Genomic DNA, 16,545 nt, shown 5'->3' on the forward strand with positions numbered 1-16,545 from the left:
TTGCTCCTGTAATAGTCCTTAAGCCAGCCTAACAACATGTTCCCTGTCTAAAGTAGCCTGCGGATTTGGCCTGCTGTGTTGTAAAACTGGCCCATAAACTGAACAAACACCGTCCCAGTCTCTCTTTTGCCAGGTGCTGAGTTTGCAGATTGACGTTCACCATGGTTCCCTTTGTCTGCACTCGGCCTGAAGTACAAGGTAAAGGTTAGAGATAGGCTGAATAGTTTGTGACGTTGTACTCTTGATTGCTACAGAGAGACGGACAGAGTGGACCTCAGCGGGGGCTCTCTGTCTGCAACACACCGGACAGACTCAAAAGGGCTCTGAGTGTGCGGTGTGTGTATGCTTGAGTGTGTGTGAAAGAGACAGAGGGAGAATAGTCTGCCTGTCACATTCGGGCCAGAGTGATACTGTGTCCCCATGGGAATAAGTGTGTGTGTGTGTGGCTTTGACAGAGCCTCTCAGGCCAGACCGATAAGTACAGTCTCCTGGAACACACACCAGATAGGAGAGACCATAAAAAGATAAATGTGGAGCATCAATGTTCAAACTGACAGCCAGTCTAATATCTATTCATATGACAACTGAACACTCGCATTTTGAAAAGTAAACACAAATTGGAATTGTGTACTAGTGCAGTATGTGTGTGCTCATTTGATAATTCCAGTCAGTTTGTTGTTTGTGTTAGGCCATAGTTGGGACAAAGATGGGTAGAGTTACATCTCTCTCTCTGTCTCCCACCCTCTCTTTCTTCCACCCTCTTATCTAACTTTGTTAGGACATTCTATTGAGGAAACTGCATCTCAAGTTACCTGTGAATGCCCCCTATCCACACGTATTTTTTTAAACAAAAAATACGTTTTGGGGGCGAACTGCCAAGAATGTAACACTGTTTCCTATTGTATGTTGGCCAGAATGATTCATGATTCACATTCAGAGGGTTTAACAGTCACATGTACAGGGTTGCAAGTGTGATTGCAGGGTACAGTGGAAGTCTTAGGGTTCAGGTTCCAACACGCAGGACTGGTGAAATAAAAATAATGAAAATGGTAATTAAACAATAGAAATAGCAGTATATACATAATATACATGATAACATGATTATGGGTGTGTACATTTGAGGTCATTCCTTAAACAAACCCCCAGTCTCCCCTGTCATGTGTGTAATAGATCCGTGCCCTCCTTTCCCCTCTCGTTCTCCCAGCCTGTCTCTTACTCTCTCCGCGCCCAATGACAAAGAATGGATGATCTCTGACCTGTAGGGGCTGCTGGGGCCGGTCAAACGTTGAATTCTATTCAATCTGATTCCTCGATAGAAACTTTCTGATCGAGCGTTTGAGCATTTACGTGAGTGCAGTCTCTGCTAAAGCGGGAACATTGCCTTTACTTTTCAATCACTCTGACCATTCACAATTCGGGTTTAATAAAGCACTGAATGTATAGACCTGTCTGCTTTCTCATTGGTCGATGGCGGCATCCTAGCAGGTTTCTTGCTTCTTTCTCTATCTGTCTCTATCTCCCTGTCTATGTCTCTCTCTCTATTTCTATCTCCCTGTCTATGTCTATCTCCCTGTCTATGTCTCAGTCTCTATTTCTATCTCCCTGTCTATGTCTCTGTCTCTATTTCTATCTCCCTGTCTGTGTCTCTGTCTCTATTTCTATCTCCCTGTCTGTGTCTCTGTTTCTCTGTGAGACTCACTTCATTCCCACAACAAAGTGAAACTGCTTCTTCGTGCCACAGTGCCGTTGAAAGTCACTTATAGAAGTAGAGAGATGGTAAACAGTACTGCTAGTGTGTCTCTTCTTACCCCAGGGAAATAGAGATTCAATAGGGTCTTTGACAGAGCAGTCCCCACATGTATTTGGGTTCCCCCATGAAAAAAAAGATTCATTTAGAATCCCTAAGCTATAGGATCTCAAAGCTTTTTTTTCTCTCTCTCTCTTTCTCATTCATCTCTCCCATTCACCTCCATGCTACCCTTCCCTGTCCTGAGGCTGCCAGTGTCTCAGCTCAGGCTTCATTCCCCATTCTGCACACAAAACACACGCACCCACATCCCATTGCCTTGGCCTTGCTCCCCCCAGACCATCACAACAGAAACTGTTAGGAGGCCACTGGCTGAAGTGGAAGATAGAGCATGAGGGATTCCTCGGTGGCCCATCTCCTCAGAGACCATTTGATGTCAGTGTGAAAGATGATTCTCGACGCAGTGTATTTACTGGTTGACCTCCCGGCTCAATACGTTACAATAGACCCTGTCTATTCTGCTATGTGTGAGAGAAGCATACTAGAGGTGCCACTCAATAACCTTCTCATTTTCATTCTCTATTCTCCTATCCTCTCCCACTCACTCGTTGCATCTTACGTGAAACCCTACCGTCTCTGTCTGTGTGTTCTTTCTTTCGCCCACCTGTCTCATGTCTCCTGCAGTGCTGGAAAAAGTACCCAATTGTCATGCTTGAGTAAAAGTAAAGATAGCTTTATAGAAAATGACTCAAATAAAAGTGAGTCACCCTGTATAATGGTACATAATACTACTTATTGTTTTTTTTTGGTTTTAAATATACTTGAGTATCAAAAGTAAAAGTGCTTTAAAATCATTTCAAATTCTTTACATTAAGCAAACCAGACAGCGGGATTTTACATTTATTTACACATAGCCATGGGGCATACTCCAACACTCGGACATGATTTACAAACAAAGCATTTTTGTTTCATGAGTCCGCCAGATCAGAGGCAGTAGGGATGACCAACCAGGGATGTTCTCTTGACAAGTGCGTGAATTGGACCATTTTCCTGTCCTACTAAGCATTCAAAATGTAAAGAGTACCTCTGGGTGTCAGGGAAAATGTATGGAGTAAAATGTACATTCTTTTCTTTATGATTGTGGTGGAGTAAAAGTAAAAGTTGTCAAAAACATAAATAGTAAAGTACAGATACCCCTAAAAAACTACTTAAGTAATGCTTCAAAATATTTTTACTTTACACCACTGTTGTCATGTAGCCCATTATCAAAATGGCGGAAGGGAACTGAGACGCAGCTGTGCTGCTAACTGGGGGAAGTCCCTATGGAGGGAAGCTGGGGGTTGTTAACTGTAAAAATGCAGGTTTGAACTTTTGTGGAAGTTTTTTATTGTTTCTACTGGAGTTTTACTGTAAAGAACCAAATACTTATAGGACACAAAGCCACAGAACATCCACAATTCTCTCCCATCTGTCTCGTGATGACCCATGTTTTTTTATTTTTTATCTTTGTGCTGTAATTTTACCTCAGACGAAAGACCTTAACAAAAGTGTGGCAGCATAACTCGATTGTTCGTTGTTTTCTCTAAACCTCTATGTTTCTTCTCTATCAGAGAATTGATGTTACATCACTCGTCTCACAAAACCCAACCCAGACTACAAACGTACAAACAACCGCAGATTAGATCAGACATTTGCTTCGTCTTTGATTCTCTAAGTGATGATAATGAGTAACGAGTTAGTGAGTTGGTTGGAATATGAATGAAAATACATTACCGTTAGCTCTGTTCCTGCTAGTTCTGATTGTTGATTCTCTATGAGTCTCAGTGGTAAACATGTTGGACTGTTCCTCTCATATTGCCGAACGTTCATATAGAAATGCATTTTGCAGAAGAGATATGAACAGAACGTTTCACCCCACTGAACACACCCATGGTCTCTTGTTAGTTTCATGGGGGAGTGACCCTAGCAGCTACCTGTGTCTTTAAAGTCAATCTCATTAGAACAGGGAAACACTAGTCAAACAGCACTAAACTCCAGTGAATAGGTAAATAGGTCACAGTAAAGCTGCAAAGGTGAGACTTTAAAAGGACAGGGGGAGTTTTATGGGTGCCGTGAGTCTTTTAGCAGCTGTTTACCAACTCTCCCTCTGACCGTGTCCCCCTCTTCTTTCTCAACCCCTGAATTCCCCACCATCACTCCCCCAGCCCCCTCACCTCACAAAGCCTAAATTGTTCCCTGTGGATGCCGTGAACTCGACCCAATCCAGGGGCAGCTGTCTGAATAAATCCACGCACGCACGCACGCACGCACGCACGCACGCACGCACGCACGCACGCACACACACACACACACACACACACACACACACACACACACACACACACACACACACACACACACACACACACACACACACACACACACACACACACACACACACACACACACACACACACACAGGGGCTTGTGGCCCACCCCCTCCCAGACTGCAGCCATATCCTCTCCAGCCCCTCCCCCAGACTTCCCCCATAACAAACTGGGGGAAGGTCCCCCCAGATCTCCCATCCCAAAACGACCCCCACTTGATACATATGGGAAACTGTTGAGCGTGAAAAACCCAATAGCGTTGCTGTTCTTGACAGAATCAAACCAGTACGCCGGGCACCTACTACCATACCCCATTCAAAGGCACTTCAATATTTTACACGATCCATGTCTCAAGGCTTAAAAATCCTTCTTGAACCTGTTTCCTCTCCTTCATCAACACTGATTTAAGTGGATTCAACAAGTGACATCAATAAGGGATCATAGCTTTCACCTGGATCCACCTGGTCAGTCCATGTCATGGAAAGAGCAGGTGTTCCTAATGTTTTGTACACTCAGTGTATACAGTGCATACGGAAAAATACGGACCTACATTTTTCAGACGCCAAAAATACATATTTTCCAGACATTGAAAATATGTCATTTACCGACATTGAAAATACTTATTTTGTTGTTATTGAATCTATGGCAAAATTTCAATTGCACATACATTTTTTATGAAGTAAGCATTATATCACATTCATCAAGGAAAGAGGTGGCAATTTAAGATTGTAACAAAATATGTATTATTGCTCCCATCTTGCACATGCACTTATGTTAGCTTTTTCAAAAGCTGTAAACCGGTCAGCAAAGTAGACACATGCACTTATGTTAGCTTTTTCAAAAGCTTTAAACCGGTCAGCAAAGTAGACAAACCTATAGAATAAACACTTGCAAAGCATGCTGGGTACTTTGACCATTCAATGATGGGTCAGCCCACTGCTGATGTGTGTCTGTGTGTGTGTGTTTTGTGTCTGTGCGTATACTTGTGTGTGGTGGAAGAGATTGTCTCCGTTTTGATAGAGAGGAGGACAGGGGGATGGGGAACCTAAAACTTTTCTAGGAACCTTCTGGAAAACAGGCATGTTGAGGGTTTGAAAAACAAACACTACTCCACTTAAAAAGTGGGCCTTTACCACTGGCCCTGCCTCCACACCCACACCCTCCTCTCCTCACTGGCCCTGATAGAACTGAAGAATTACCCTGCTCTATGTTCTCCACATACTTCAGTCTGAGACGGCCATCGTTGAAGTCGTTTGTGGCAACGTTAAAATGAGGGGTGTTGAACAAATCAAAGTCGTCAGCAACGGGAACATCTGTAACATTTTCAAAATGGCACTTTTACCCACCTGTGTTCTGGCTCTGGCCCTAACCATCGTTTTTTTGGGACCAGTCAGAATGTGTTTGTGTTCTTGAAATCTTCGGGGAGGTACTCGGATCCAGACACTAACGTCCATGGGCGTGACGTAGCATTTGGCCGGAGCAAGGAGTTTGGGTAGCCAGGCAAACTCTCTCTCCCACCCCCCTGAGCTGTTCTCAGCTAAACAGGTCTGGGTGATAGGATCAGAACCAGACCTCTGGGGTGACCCAAAACAACAGTAAAACTACTCTAAAGAGTATGTGTGTGTAAACACCCAGAGGACAAGGCACCGTTCACAGACAATAGAGGTCATGATGTGGGGTAAATGAGGTAGCATGACGAACCATCAGCTTGACCAACAGTAGTTTATTAGGACCCATGTTTTGCATTGAATTTGCATCGACTTGCCTTGACTAGTCAGTCATAAAGAAGTAGCCCTAAGGACTAGGTTGTCCTTTCCATACTATGAGAAGAATGCATGTGTGTGTGAGTACGCCTATAGGGCTAGGGGATAGGCCTTTTCTAAAAATGAATTGTGTGGGTGGGTGTGTGTGTGTGTCAACATGCGTGTGCGCGAGTAAATGAGAGATCTTGCACGTGTCAGTGTGTGTCATTCCAACACACAGATTCCTATCCAGGGCTGGATTAAGAAATCATAGACCCTGGAGCTTTGTTTTTTTCAGGCTGTTGGTTGTGGCCTGTGGTATTGTGTGCAGATCCTTGCAACATTGGGCCGTGCCTGATCATGTTGAAACATGAGGTGATGGCGGCGGATGAATGGCATGACAAATGGCTTCAGGATCTCACCACGCTATCTCTGTGCATTCAAATTGCCATCGATAAAACGCAACTGTGTTTGTTGTCCGTGGCTTATGCCTGTCCATACCATAACCCCACCGCCACGATAAAACGCAACTGTGTTTGTTGTCCGTGGCTTATGCCTGTCCATACCACAACCCCACCGCCACCATGGGGCACTCTGTTCCCAACCTACAGTTGAAACCGGGATTCATCCGTGAAGAGCACACTTCTTCAGCGTGCCAGTGGCCATCAAAGGTGAGCATTTGCCCCCAATGAAGTCAGTTATAACACCAAACTGCAGTCATGTCAAGGCCATGGTGAGGACGACGAGCATGCAGATGAGCTTCCCTGAGATGGTTTCTGACAGTTTGTGCAGAAATTCTTTGGTTGTCCGGGTGGCTGGTCTCAGATGATCCCGCGGGTAAAGAAGACGGATGTGGAGGTCCTGGTTACACCTGGTCTGCGGTTGTGAGGCCGGTTGGACGTACTGCCAAATTCTCTAAAGCACATTGGAAGCGGCTTATAGTAGAAAAATGAACATTCAATTCTCTGGCAATTCCTGCAGTCAGCATGCCAATTGCACTCTCCCTCAAAACAGAGACAACTGTGGCATTGTGTTGTGTGACAAAACTGAAGATTCTAGAGTGGCCTTTTATTGTCCACGGCACAAGGTCACCTGTGTAATGATCATGCTGTTTAATTAAATTATTGATTTACCACACCTATCAGGTGGATGGATTATCTTGGCAAAGGAGAAATGCTCAATAACAAGGATGTAAACAATTTATACATTTTTTAAATGGACAAATACTCTTTTTGTGTGTTTGGAACATTTCTGTGATCTTTTATTTCAGCTCATGAAACATCGGACCAATACCTTACATGTTGATTTGATGTTTTGCTCAGTATATGTCTACGGCCACAATGCAAGAAGCTGTATGTTTGGCGCGCTTGCTGCCCAAATTACAGCCTTCCAGACTGTAAGTAACCGGTTACTGCCAAAATAAAGGAAACACTTGAGTAAATGAGGGACACAAAGTTTATGTTATTGTGTGTGGGTTTATTTTCCTGGCATGGTTTAGGTCCACTTGTAGAATCTATGCCAAGGCACATTAAAGCTGTTCTGGCAGCTGAAGGTGGCCCAACACCCTTTTAAGACACTGTATGTTGGTGTTTCCTTTATTTTGGCAGTTACCTGTTAGCGCTTGTGACATTTTTTTTTAATCAAGTTAATAAAAATAATAATACTTGTCCTCTGTGGCTAAATTACGCTCTCTGGTGTATTTTGAACATTGAGAGTGGGCTAAATGGTTTTTTTTCTAAATGTTTTGCCTCTTGGGCCCCTGACTCACAATTGACCTGTCCCATGTATTTATTATGCTATTTATTTAGTTTATTTTGATGAATCAGTTACCCAATCATGGCAGGGTCCCACAGTTACCGACGTGGGCTCCTTACCTCCTCTCCTCCCCCATCTGACGATTAGCAGAGCGGTGGCAGCAGGCTGTCTACACTCATTGAGAGCAGGCTCCTGAATCCTCCTGTGGTTTGCTGTTGTTGTAAAGAAATAAAAAATGTATACTTCATATCTAATACAGTATATACTGTATATATGTATTTTTGTATTACTTTTCTTGCTGCCTCTTGGGCCCCCCATAGGCCTGGGCCCAGGGGCTTCAGCCTCGGTAAGCTCCTGCATTAAACCGGCCCTGTTCATATTATTCAGATCAACATCAGAGGGCCACTCCTGTTGGTTACAGGTTGTAACTTGACCTCCTTCCCAGGGTGCATTGCATTGTGATTACCTGTGGCAGGAAGCCAGTTCCTGAGAATGTCTCTGTTCATCAGATTAGTAAACCAAGATAATGGCTGATTATACCACAGGAGAGGTCTGTTGTTTTAGTTATGGCTAGAGCCAGCCACCCTATCGGCCACCAGCAAGACAGATAGAAGACTTCTTAACTTCTAACATTGTTTTGTGCTGAGACCCATCTCAAGCTTTTGGGCCACCAAGTCAACAAAACCAATGTTTAGTCAGGTCTAAAAGTAGTCTGAAATTGTAACCCAAAGGGAATCCTCCCCAACCCACCAGTGAGTCTTTAGGAAACAGTGGTCTGGCATCATTTAGCTGAAGAGGATATGATTACAGGCGACGAGGGGGGTTTGCTGAGTGCTAGGTTTCGGGGAGTTTGTGTGTGGGAAAGTGTGTGAGACTGAGACTTGAGTATGTGTTGGTGCTAGGCTTCAGGGTTAGTATGTGTGTGTTGGTGCTAGGCTTCAGGGTTAGTATGTGTGTGTTGGTGCTAGGCTTCAGGGTTAGTATGTGTGTGTTGGTGCTAGGCTTCAGGGTTTGTATGTGTGTGTTGTTGCTAGGCTTCAGGGTTAGTATGTGTGTGTTGGTGCTAGGCTTCAGGGTTAGTATGTGTGTTGGTGCTAGGCTTCAGGGTTAGTATGTGTGTGTTGGTGCTAGGCCTCAGGGTTAGTATGTGTGTTGGTGCTAGGCTTCAGGGTTAGTATGTGTGTGTTGGTGCTAGGCTTCAGGGTTAGTATGTGTTTGTTGGTGCTAGGCCTCAGGGTTAGTATGTGTTTGTTGGTGCTAGGCCTCAGGGTTAGTATGTGTGTTGGTGCTAGGCTTCAGGGTTAGTATGTGTGTGTTGGTGCTAGGCTTCAGGGTTAGTATGTGTGTGTTGGTGCTAGGCCTCAGGGTTAGTATGTGTGTGTTGGTGCTAGGCTTCAGGGTTAGTATGTGTGTTGGTGCTAGGCTTCAGGGTTAGTATGTGTGTGTTGGTGCTAGGCCTCAGGGTTAGTATGTGTGTTGGTGCTAGGCTTCAGGGTTAGTATGTGTGTGTTGGTGCTAGGCTTCAGGGTTAGTATGTGTTTGTTGGTGCTAGGCCTCAGGGTTAGTATGTGTTTGTTGGTGCTAGGCCTCAGGGTTAGTATGTGTGTTGGTGCTAGGCTTCAGGGTTAGTATGTGTGTGTTGGTGCTAGGCTTCAGGGTTAGTATGTGTGTGTTGGTGCTAGGCCTCAGGGTTAGTATGTGTGTGTTGGTGCTAGGCCTCAGGGTTAGTATGTGTGTGTTGGTGCTAGGCCTCAGGGTTAGTATGTGTGTGTGTTGGTGCTAGGCTTCAGGGTTAGTATGTGTGTGTTGGTGCTAGGCCTCAGGGTTAGTATGTGTGTGTTGGTGCTAGGCGTAGGCTCTATTCTCCTCTCCGAGACAGGATGTAGCCAAGGCCGCTCTAACACGAGTGTCAGTAAACACAATAAACACGGAAAGCGAGGGAGCACGGAGAGCTGGGTGGACCACAATAGAGAGGAAACGCAGGTTGTCCAAAGCTCTCCTCTTTCTGGCTCTGCTCTATATTTCTCCTAACCTCCTCTTACGTCTTTCTTTCTTCCTCTCCTCTGTTGTTCTTTCTCAAATCTCTATAGTTACTCTGTTTCTCACTCTCGCTTCACTTCCACTCCTTCGCCACTGCTCTCTCAACCTCCCCCGTCCCTTCCTTGCTGCAGCTGTTGGTCTCGATGAGGCGTGATGTCACAGCCACCCAGCCAATCAGGTGCTGTTGTCGAGGGAGAACAGAGCGACTAAGCAGAGGAAAGAAAGAAGGGGTGGAGAGGGGAGGAGGAAGGGTTTTGTGTGTAGTGTGTTCTGCCTGGTGGGAGCTGGTGTAGATAAAGGCCCTCCTTGTGAACAGCGATGAGAGCCAGATCACCATACCTCTGTGTGTTTAGTTCTTTTCTTTCCTGGTTCTGGACAATCAACTCTTCAAGGAGCCCAGCCTCCAGCCCCAGTGTTTATTATCATATTCCCCTGGATGTCTTTCATTAGATGTAAACACAGGTCCTTGACTGTGAGTCTTATCTGGAATAGGTGAAGCCACACCCACCGAACTCCACAACTACTACCACCATGAGTGTCGTGATAAAGAGCGGACTGGTTGGTACGTGGCTGGGCTGGAATGCACTGATCCTGGGGAGGGGAGAGAGGGCTGGGGTGTTGCTTGGCCATCCCCTTTTGTGTGAGGCAGGCAGGATGCAGGGTGGGTGTGGCTGCAACATTGGCAACTCATAACAAATGAAAGGTGGAGACAGCTGGCGGTGGAATGCAAAGATCCAATGGAGACCTCATGTTTTGTCTTCTCTCTTTATCTATTTTGATGCCAAAGTTGATTTTTCCACTCACTTTTTGTTGTCATGATTGGAGTTGTTTCATTACAACATGAATAATCATTGAATAGAGCCACAGACTCGTTTCAAAGACTCTCGTTTCCTTTACCCATACCACTTAACAGTGGGATAAGTAGAAGGCTAGATTGACATACATTTAAGATGCAGTTTGTACTGTGACGTTTTACGGTGTGTTACTGCTTTTGTCTTGTGTTTCACATGTACACGATGCCTCAAACAAAACTTCACATTAGGGGAGACTCAAGTCAGTAAAGATAATCAAAGACAAGAATCTTATCTTTCTGAAAGGACAACTCAAAAAATCTATTCGCAGAAAAAGTATTTCCCAAAGGAAAGTGTAACATTTAGGAAAGAATTAGCAGCAATTAGCCCCTTCCTGTACTTTTCCCCTACAGTTTATGAAGTCAAGAAACTTTTCGATTCAGCAATTGTCTGAATCAAGGACTTCCTCCAAAACATGGTAATTGTTCAGGGTATTCTAGGTGGGAGTCTGACCCCTGGTGGTGAAAAGATAATGCCCAGATAAATTGTCTGGTCGAACCACAAACACACACACACAATAACTATTTATTGACAAATTTATACCTCCAGATATACAGCACAGCATGATATCATATTGGACTCTGTGATTTTGTTCATTTCTTCATCGATTTAGACAAGGCAACTTTTAGCTCCTTAGACCGACAGCATCACTCAGAGCAGATTCATCAGTGAAAGAATCCATCTGTTTGAGAGTGTTCTCCAAACCAAAACTTCCAAGTTTTAGAGCTTGATGAGTAGAAGTACACAGTACTGGTCCTGGAAAAATCATTGCAGTCAGTGTTGCAAAACAAAACCAAAAGTTATTGTATCATGATTATTGTATTGTGGTTACAAAGATTGGAGGTGAAATCGGAACTTTAGCTAGCTTTCGTGGAGCTGCAGCTTCTCAGAAGCATGAGTATGCTACTATATTGTGGTTAAACAAACAAACATTGATCTGCTCATGCTCACATCTGAACATTCTAACCCAGTCTCCATGACAACGGGCCCTCGGATTCTCTCTCTCTGATTAGTTCTGAGATCCGCACACTGTGTTTGTGACAGGAGGCTGGGCTCCAGGAGTGCTCTGGAGCGGGCTCCGTGTCATACCCAGGGAAAGGTGCTGTTTGGGGGTAGGTGTGTCTCACCAGCCCCCCTCTGAGGTGTCCACGTCCTGAACCATCCCTCCCTGCTGGATGACAGCTGTCGCCATGCTGATGGCCTCCTCCAATGTCTGCTGCTGCTCCTACACACACACACACACACACACACACACACACACACACACACACACACACACACACACACACACACACACACACACACACACACACACACACACACACACACACACACACACACACACACAGTATAATGCTAAGAGTGCAACTCGACAAGTTCTTAACCTCTGTGTGCATGGACTGACCTGAAAAGCAATCAGTGTGCCGTTACCCGTGGCCAGTAGCGCTACCTGCTGGTAGTGAGCTGCCTGTCATAACACCCTCTGACATCACTATGGCAACCTGGAGAGGAAAGACAAACCACCAGAAACATGATGATCCACTTTACAGCACAAACATTGACATGCAAGAGCAAATACTGCTTCATGCATTTAGCCTAGTGTGGGCTAAGGAGTATGTGCGTGTAACCTACCTGCTGCAGCGCCTTGGCCTCCCCTGTAACCATGGTAATGTGGCGGTGTCCCATGGCGGTCGTGTCCGTCTGCTGGATCGGCAGGGAGATGGTTGTGCCGTCCCGCATTACCATGGTGATAGCCGTGCCAAGCGCCTGTAGGTCCTCTTCCGACAGACCCACCTGCCAGAAGAGAACCAACTGTTTTTATAATACACTCAAGTTCGGAGAAACAGAACAGCTTGGGACTGTGGTGACAGCATGTACTAGAACTGAGCACGCGGCTATCAAAAGAATGGGAATGGTAATGTATGCCCTTTTCTTTCCATATCATACAAGTGGAATCACTAGATAGGAAAGTAGGACTACCTGAGAGCCAATGACGTCTTGGGAATCCGACCCTTCCTCTTTCTGCTCCGCCCCTTCCAGGAAGGAGACCTGTGAATGGTTGTTTATCGCTTTTGCAAAAGAGAAAACGGAGAGGCGGGTCATTAACAAATGAGGGGATTCGATTATCTGGCCCGGGTTACTCCGGTGAGAGGAGTTAGCACTGTGTTAAAAGTGATTGCATTTGTTTTGGAAGTAGGCAGCCTCCCGGTCATGAGCCAGGTGCCCCGTTTAAAGCCCGCGGCAAAGTCGGCTTAAAACAAAAGTGACGTAGCCTAGACTAGATGGAGCACGTGGAGTAATGAGTAGGATTGTGTTCTCACATAATAGAATGTATGTTTCTGGACGATGCACCATGCTGCCTTGTTGACAACAAGACCGAGCGGAGCTGATTATTGTTCAATTTGAGAAGGGAGCTCCTCCCCCACCGCTTTTCTCCGCTCACGTCACAGGCCATGGACCGTTGCATCGTGGCTCAGGTTAACAGAACTCCCTCAACGCATTGAATACTGTTAAGATCTTCAAGAGGAAATGAGTTCACAGCTGGTGTTTATTATAAGAGTGTGTGTGTGTGTCTCTACATACCTTCCCTGTCCCCTGTGGCCTCAAAGTCTGTGCGTGGTGCATTTGTGCATGGCTAGTGTAGAGGGCTGTGCCACAGTGGTTGCAGGTGTAAGGTTTGCAGTGTGTGTGAACCACATGGTGCTTGTACAGGCTGGAGTACTCGTTACATCGCTTTCCACAGCCAGGTATTGTACACAGGTGGGGCTTCTCTCCTAGAGGAGAAAGAGGGAGATAGAAAGAGGGAGGGAGCAGGGGAGAGAGAGAAAGAGGGAGGGAGCAGGGGAGAGAGAGAAAGAGGGAGGGAGCAGGGGAGAGAGAGAAAGAGGGAGGGAGCAGGGGAGAGATAGAAAGAGGAGGGAGCAGGGGAGAGAGAGAAAGAGGGAGGCAGCAGGGGAGAGAGAGAAAGAGGAGGGAGCAGGGGAGAGATAGAAAGAGGGAGGGAGCAGGGGAGAGAGAGAAAGAGGGAGGGAGCAGGGGAGAGATAGAAAGAGGGAGGGAGCAGGGGAGAGATAGAAAGAGGGAGGGAGCAGGGGAGAGAGAGAAAGAGGGAGGGAGCATGGGAGAGAGAGAAAGAGGGAGGGAGCAGGGGAGAGAGAGAAAGAGGAGGGAGCAGGGGAGAGAGAGAAAGAGGGAGGGAGCAGGGGAGAGATAGAAAGAGGGAGGGAGCAGGGGAGAGATAGAAAGAGGGAGGGAGCAGGGGAGAGAGAGAAAGAGGGAGGGAGCAGGGGAGAGAGAGAAAGAAAGAGGGAGGGAGCAGGGGAGAGAGAGAAAGAGGGAGGGAGCAGGGGAGAGAGAGAAAGAGGAGGGAGCAGGGGAGAGAGAGAAAGAGGAGGACTTATTTCATGTGAAGTATCTAACTAAACAGTCATGTAATCGCTCACCCGTGTGTATTCTCATGTAGTATTAGTAGTGTGTGTGTGTATTTTATCTTGGGGTGCGTCCTACCCGTGTGTATTCTCATGTGGTTCTTGTAGTTGGTGGCACTGGCGAAGCTTCGTCCACAGGAGGGCACAGGTCACATGTAGGGGCGTTCTCCTGTGTGTGTCCTGATGTTCGAGGTGGTGAAGGAACGACCACAGCCCTCAAACGGACACTGAAATGGCTTCTCACCTGACAGAGAGATAGACAAAATGTCAGGGGAAGAGATTGAGAGAAGAAAGAAGGAAAGAAGGAAAGAAAGATATGGGGGAAGAGCACGTACAGCCCTTGAACGGGCACTTTAATAGTCCCATCGAACAAGAGGGAAGGAAACAAGGAGGGAAAGACAAAAAGGAGAAAACGAGAGAAAGTGAGAGGGAGCGTAAAGAGGTCTACACTGAGGTGTACAAAACATTAGGAACACCTTCCTAATATTGAGTTGCAACCCCCCTTTTGTCCTCAGAACAGCCTCAATTCGTCGGTACATGGACTCTACAAGGTGTCGAAAGTATTCCACAGGGATGCTGGCCCATATTGACTCCAATGCTTCCCACAGTTGTGTCATGTTGGCTGTCATGTTCGTGGAACCGTTCATGGACAATCCTAGCCTTGTGGCATGGGGCATAATCCTGCTGAAAAACTCAATTTGCAGATAGATACACTGCCGCCATGAAGGGATGCATCCCCATGAAGGGATGCATCTGATTGGAAACGATGTTCAGATATGCTGTGGCTTCACTTTTATCAAGGGGCTCAACGTGTGCCATGAAAACACACCCCACACCATCATCACTAGCCTGCAATGATGACACGCGGCATAACATATATGCAAGGACTCGTGGTTTTCGCCATACCCTAGTCCTCCCATCAGCATGAAACAGCAGGAACCGGGATTCATCAGACCAGGCAATGTTTTTCTAATTCTCCAGTGTCCAGTGTTTTCGTTCCTTAGCTCATTGCAACCGCATTTTTTTTTTTTTGCTGAAGGAAGTGAAACTCAGGTTATCGACTGCTTTACCCCATTCGTGTCAAGGTACAACGAGTTGTGCATTATTTGATGGGTCTTTGGGCACCAATGTTGTACTGGACTGTCAGTTGATGAACTGTAGCCTGTCTGTTGCTCTGCACAATTCGTGTCAGCCTCCTTTGTCCACTTTCATCAATGACCCATTTTCAACCACTGGCAGTTGTTGGCTAGATGTCATTTGGGTGGGTGGTGGACCATTCTTGATACACACGGTAAACTGTTGAGCGTGAAAAACCCAGCAGCGCTGCAGTTCTTGACACACTGAAACCGATGCGCCTGGCACCTACTACCAGACCCTGTTCAAAGGCACTTAGATATTTTGTCTTGCTCTGAATGGCACACATACACAATTCATGTTTCAAGGCTAAAAAAATCATTCTTTAACCAGTCTCCTCTCCTTCATCTACACTGATTAAAGTGGATATGACAGGTGACATCAATAAGAGATCATAGCTTTCACCTGGATTCACCTGGTCAGTCTATGTTACCGAAAGAGCAGGCATTCCTAATGTTTTCTACACACAGTGTAGAAGTACAGAGATATGAGGAGACTGATGGAAAGAGAAAGTGTCTGAAAAAGAGGGGGGGGAACTGAGGAAAGAAGTGTTGGGGGAAAGATGCAGGGTGTGTGTGTGTCCTGCTACCTGTGTGTGCGCGGACGTGTTTCTGGAGGTCCTCTGAGGTTTTGAAGGCCTTGAAGCATATGTCTTCAGGACACTTGTGTGGTTTCTCTCCAGTGTGTGTTCGCAAGGTGACACTTCAGCCCGTGACCTGTGGCGAACGCCTTTCTACATGTCAACACGTCACACCTGTATGGCCGGACAGCTGTGTGAGCCCGCTCATGCACCTGACAAGACAGGGGGCAACGTTAGTGTAACATTCACATCTTGTCACGTGGTAACAAGTGTGTGGTGTTTGGTATCTTGAGGTGGCGACGCATGTGGAAAGGTCTACAAACGATTATGGCTTATAAAGGGAAAGCCAGCTGTGTGGCAAACACTGATGCCCTTCTCCCAGACCAGCTAAAACACTTTTTCTGCTGACTCAGAGGTAAACAACACCGATCCTCCTAGGAGGGCCCCCGGTGCGCAAAGGGACTGTGTGCTCTCGATCTCTATGGCCAACGTGAGTAAGACTTTTAAGTGTGTAAATACTCGCAAGGCAGCCGGCCCAGACGGTATCCCAGGCGGCGTCCTCAGAGCATGCCGCAGACCAGCGGGCTGGAGTGTTTACGGACATACTCAACCTCTTCCCGCCCCAGTCTGTAATCCCCACATGCTTCATGATGTCCGCCATTGTTCCGGTCCCCAAGCAAACAAAGGTAACTTGCCTAAATGACTATTGCCCTGTAGCAATGACTTCTGTCATCGTGAAGTGCTTTGAGAAGCTATTCAAGAACCACATCAGCTCCACCTTAACTGACACACTGGACCCACTACAATGTGCATACCACTCCAATAGATCCACGCACGATGCAATATCTAATTGCACTGCACTCGGCTCTATCCCATCTGGACAAGAGGAATACCTATATGA

The 16,545-nt window shown here is 46.2% G+C and overlaps 1 pseudogene; it reads right to left on the minus strand.

The window, feature by feature from the left end:
* Window positions 1-11,013: 11,013 nt before the first annotated feature.
* On the minus strand, window positions 11,014-16,305 carry LOC135529187 (zinc finger protein 76-like; annotated as a pseudogene).
* Window positions 16,306-16,545: the final 240 nt, after the last annotated feature.

This window comes from Oncorhynchus masou, chromosome 5, assembly GCF_036934945.1.
Source record: "Oncorhynchus masou masou isolate Uvic2021 chromosome 5, UVic_Omas_1.1, whole genome shotgun sequence".
NCBI classification, from domain to species: domain Eukaryota; kingdom Metazoa; phylum Chordata; class Actinopteri; order Salmoniformes; family Salmonidae; genus Oncorhynchus; species Oncorhynchus masou.